The sequence below is a fragment of the Taudactylus pleione genome, unplaced genomic scaffold (assembly GCF_031769625.1).
Source record: "Taudactylus pleione unplaced genomic scaffold, aTauple2 ptg001346l, whole genome shotgun sequence".
Classification (NCBI taxonomy): Eukaryota; Metazoa; Chordata; class Amphibia; order Anura; family Myobatrachidae; genus Taudactylus; species Taudactylus pleione.
This window is the reverse complement of record NW_028285746.1, coordinates 996,939-1,002,500: the sequence shown is the minus strand read 5'-3', so window position 1 is coordinate 1,002,500 and position 5,562 is coordinate 996,939.

Below are 5,562 nucleotides of genomic sequence, written 5' to 3'. Positions count from 1 at the left end.
ACGACCCCCCTGGTGGACAAGTGGCGGCATTGCACCCCAATTTTTTTTGTTTTCTAAATAGCCACCCATGAAATTAAAACATGGGGGGACACGCGCCCCCCCGGTGGACAAGTGGCGCCATTGCACCCCAATTTATTTTTTTTCTAAATAGCCACCCATGAAATTAAAACATGGGGAGAGCGTAAGGTGGGGACACGCGCCCCCCCGGTGGACAAGTGGCGCCATTGCACCCCAATTTTTTTTTTTTTTCTAAATAGCCACCCATGAAATTAAAACATGGGGAGAGCGTAAGGTGGGGACACGCGCCCCCCCAGTGGACAAGTGGCGCCATTGCACCCCAATTTTTTTTTTCTAAATAGCCACCCATGAAATTAGAACATGGGGGGGACACGCGCCCCCCCGGTGGACAAGTGGCGCCATTGCACCCCAATTTATTTATTTTTTCTAAATAGCCACAAATGAAATTAAAACATGGGGAGAGCGTAAGGTGGGGACACGCGCCCCCCCAGGTGGACAAGTGGCGCCATTGCACCCCAATTTTTAATTTTTTTTCTAAATAGCCACCCATGAAATTAAAACATGGGGAGAGCGTAAGGTGGGGATACGCGCCCCCCCGTGGACAAGTGGTGCCATTGCACCCCAATTTTTTTTTTCCTAAACAGCCATCCATGAAATTAAAACATGGGGAGGACACGCACCCCCCGGTGGACAAGTGGCGCCATTGCACCCCAATATATTTATTTTTTCTAAATAGCCACAAATTAAATTAAAACATGGGGAGAGCATAAGGTGGGGACACGTGACCCCCCAGATGGACAAGTGGTGCCATTGCACCCCAATTTTTTTTTTTTCTAAATAGCCACCCATGAAATTAAAACATGGGGAGGACACGCACCCCCCCGGTGGACAAGTGGCACCATTGCACCACAATTTATTTATTTTTTCTAAATAGCCACAAATGAAATTAAAACATGGGGAGAGCATAAGGTGGGGACACGCGCCCCCCCGGTGGACAAGTGGTGCCATTGCACCCCAATTTTTTTTTTCCTAAACAGCCATCCATGAAATTAAAACATGGGGAGGACACGCACCCCCCCGGTGGACAAGTGGCGCCATTGCACCCCAATATATTTATTTTTTCTAAATAGCCACAAATTAAATTAAAACATGGGGAGAGCATAAGGTGGGGACACGTGACCCCCCAGATGGACAAGTGGTGCCATTGCACCCCAATTTTTTTTTTTTCTAAATAGCCACCCATGAAATTAAAACATGGGGAGGACACGCACCCCCCCGGTGGACAAGTGGCACCATTGCACCACAATTTATTTATTTTTTCTAAATAGCCACAAATGAAATTAAAACATGGGGAGAGCATAAGGTGGGGACACGCGCCCCCCCAGGTGTACAAGTGGTGCCATTGCACCCCAATTTTATTTTTTATTTTTTCTGTCAGAGATCTCTTAAACACACACCCTCAGCACGGCATACACACCGACACCCATAACACTCTTGGAAACGTGATTTTCAGGGACATGCCCAATTACTATGAGGGGTAACAGGGACATGCCTCCTCTTTTGTCTCCAATGGTTTGACTCGTGGGGACTTCATTTTAGGTCCCCACTGTGCTAGATGTCCCACCGGTGTTGGTGTGCTGTCCACCCCAAGTCCCCAGAAAGATAGAATTGCAAGAGCACACACACACCCCTCTCTTTGGCAAGTGTGTACCCCTGCTGGCTCACGAGATTGTGCAGGGTACATGTTCTCTAATGTGTACCCAGCTTTGGATTTTGCTACTTTTATACTACAAGATGATTAAGTCATAGCCTCAAAAGACAATTCTCCTCTTTTCATGGAAGCCAACAGGTAAACAGGCTTTTGCAGCTAAGCATTCAGCTCCCAAGTCTACAGAGAAGCAGTTGGTATGACGGACAGTCTGCCCACCCAGGGTATCTTGTGGAGGGAGCGCCTCTGATTCTGTTCTGGATTTTGGCTGATCCACAAGAAAGAGCATTTCTGATCCAGGACAAGTGGTACGAAGGCATTTCTGGGAGACGGACATGGTACAAGGGACTAACATGGTCCACTCCAATAGAGAAGCTGCTCTGTGCGTACAAGAAATTTCAGATGGGGTGTTCAGGTGATTCTGGACAACGAACTAGCCATGAAAGTTATACACAGACATTCTTCCATGGCAGAGGGTCCATTGTGACGCCTTCATCCAGATCTGCTTAGTTTGGACACCTGAGTTTACCTTTGCTGACTTAAAGTGTGTCAGCTAAGCCTTAATCATTACAGCTATAGATTTTATGCTGGGTGTTTCGGACATGAGACCTAGTCCTCCTGGTATGGGTTTCCTTCTTTTTCTATTTTACTGGTTCCTGATGTTGTAGGATGTTTCTGGAAGGGGTGGGCAATAATTGGCCCTACAGCTGTTGTTGAACTACAAATCCCAGAATTCCTTGCAACAGTTTTATCATGGCTAAATAGCAAAACTGGCAGTGCATGCTGGGATGTGTAGTTGTACAACAGTTGGGACCACTTATTGCCCACCCCTATTCTAAAGGGTCCAGGGGGGTTATTCGCTAAACAGTACTTTTACAAACCACCTTTTTGGCAGTTTTGCAGCAGTAATTAAAACAGCATTTTTTTTTCCCTTAAAGCAGTGGTTCCAAACTCTGGGAATGAATGCAGATTCCCCACTATTGGGAATCCGCGCAGGCGTTGGGCCCATGCTGCCAGTGTGCAGAATGGGTTATGCTAACACGCACTCTAGCCCTTGAATGCATCTGCCTGATTGACAGGCAGAGACATTTAAGGGATGGGGGCAGCCGGCATTCCCAGAAATGGGGCGTGTCCACTCTGTTTTCCGGGAGTGGCCAGCCCAGAGACTGTGGACGTACGCAGTCTGCTGACCTCACAAGCCGGCCAGCCTGAGTAAGCTGAGGCTTACTCAGCTTTCCAGCCACCCGGCGCCATCCACCATCGTGACCATCGACCACCGATGGTCGCGATGGTGATCCCAGCACTAAGACCTCTGTCGCAGTGCTGGGATCGCAAATGCAGTAGGGGGTGTCATACACCTCCTGCTGCATTCGCATGACTGCAAGGATTGCATTGCAAAGCTGCCTGCATGCACTACACACTACAGTATTTGCCTGCATGCAGCTTTGCAATTGCGATCCTTGCGGAATCAGGCCCTCCATCCTCAAGGCTCCCTAATGGTCCAGGTTTTAAGGATATCTATGTGTGAGCACAGGTGACTAATTTATTACCCCATTCATTTTTATTAAATCATTTGCTCTCAACCATGGATATCCTTAACACCTTTAGAAAATAGATGTCTGTACAGGTATACACACTCAATAATCCCAGTAGCTGTTACACAATATCTATTCCACAAATAAAAAGACTGATCTGCAGTTCATTAAAAGCATATAAAACACAATAGTAAAAACTATGTAAATATTCATTAGTAACAGTGCAATGAGGCTAAATGGTACTGTTTAGATTACCTGAAAATCAAATCTCTTCTTAAGTATTTTATCTGTTAACTGATCCAGCCTGTGATAAACATATATAGTGAAAGTTCCTGATAGTCTCCTGAAATATCTTCCAATGGTAGATTATAAAAAAAAAAAGTTTGTATGTCTGATATATATCAGTGGAGGTACTTACACACAGGGCGGGACAAACGGTCACTTGTTAGTGTACAGAGTCTTCCCCCGTTCCAAAGGGCACAGCAGCAGTGAGTATGTAGTGGTATTCCTCTGAGTGTTTGCCAAATGAGAAGCAGTGCTGTGAAAGGGCAGCCATACTCTGAGTAAGTCTAAGCTGCCGCAGACATAGTGGGCACTCCTTCTGCGAAAGGACGCAATGACTAATTTAAGTATGCCCTGAAAACAGTGTTTATATGGTCCAACATTTCTGCTTTTTTTCTAACCACCCCATTACCTCCCCCAAACGCTGACTATATCTCACTCACTTTGCAAATGAATCCTCTGGGCGATCGTAATCACAATTCAATTGCTGCATGTGCGCAGTGTGGCTTACGTGCTTGTGCTATGGCTAACAATCGCTCAATCTGTGTAAATATCAGCATTGTGTCTATCTCTGAATCAGGCCCAGTGTATAGTGATAGGACAAATGATCTATTATCGCCTACGTTATTAACAAACGAGTCTGGCCTGCGACTCATCAGATCATTGTCAAGGGCCTTGGCTGAAGAGTTGATCATTTATCTACTCTTACTCCATACATATTAACGAGTTCTCCATTCTCTGAGGCAAGTAACATCTCCATAGTGTTATGCTGACTCATCATGCTTTATGGTAAGCTAAGTATTCTTAAAATGAGAATCTTGGGCCAAACATCGCATCTAGGATTGAAGCCAAAAAGTTTTCTTAGTGTTAATCAGTTTCTTCCACTTCATATTAAGTTTTCTCACAGGTGCTGTGACAAACTCTGTGAAATTTCATGAGAGGACGTACAAGAAAGACCAAATAAATGTAGATGTGAAAACAGTGTTTAGAGAGGGCTTTTATGTATATGTTTCCCCACTGATGTGCCTGACAATTGCAATAATACACATAAAATTCAGATGTGTGAAGTGCTCGGACTGTTACAATCTCATAGACAGTTGCTCTCATCTCTGTCAGAGTTGTCATAGGTGTCTTATACCCCTTTTACACCAGAGCAAAAACCTGGGTTTTTGCTGGGTCTACCCGGGTCGCAGCTCAGTGTAAAAGGGTCTCTGAAAAATAACCTGGGTCAAGTGACCCGGCAATCCAACCCAGGTAGCTACCAGGGTTGGACCCAGGATGGACCCAGGTAATGGTGCAGTGTAAACGGTGCAACCCAGGTTATCTGACCTGGATCATGCCTAAAATGAGAGGATTGGTGGTTGTGGAGCATTCACCTCCCACTTTTTATGACCTCACAGGTTTAGCAGGGCAGACCTGAGTTCAGTGTGAACAGGGCTGACCTGGGAGTAACCCAGATCAAAGGTGCAGTGTAAATGGGTCTGACCAGGGTTGGGACCATGTCCAAAAACCCAGGTCGGACCTGGGTTTTTGGTGGAAAAGAGGTATTAGTGGCTTCCCTATGAAGTTATCTTTTTGAGTGGATGCTCTGTTTTGGCAGGTGGCCAGTTCTAGACAACTTGACAGTTGCGCCATGTTCTCTTTGTTTCTTTATGACCGTGACCCTGGGAATGATAAAAGTGCTAGAAATCTTCAACCGTAAACAACTGATAAAAAAAGTAAAATACTACTTCTGCACTATTAAAGGGAAATATGGGGTTGGGTATGAATTGTTAGCAAACACAAGTAAAATGGTAAAAATAAAAAAGCATGGAAACGCTTCAGTCACTGTAAAATGTGTGATGTGAAATCTTGCTGTGTAATATTAAAAACAAGAATGTCAGCATGTACCTACGCCATGCAGCACAGTGAGAGCGGACCACCTGGTCCCATGGAACTCGACTTGTGATTGCCAAAGTTTTACATGAAAATGCACCTTAGTTGCAAATGGATGGAAAAAATGCTTCACGAGACTGCACT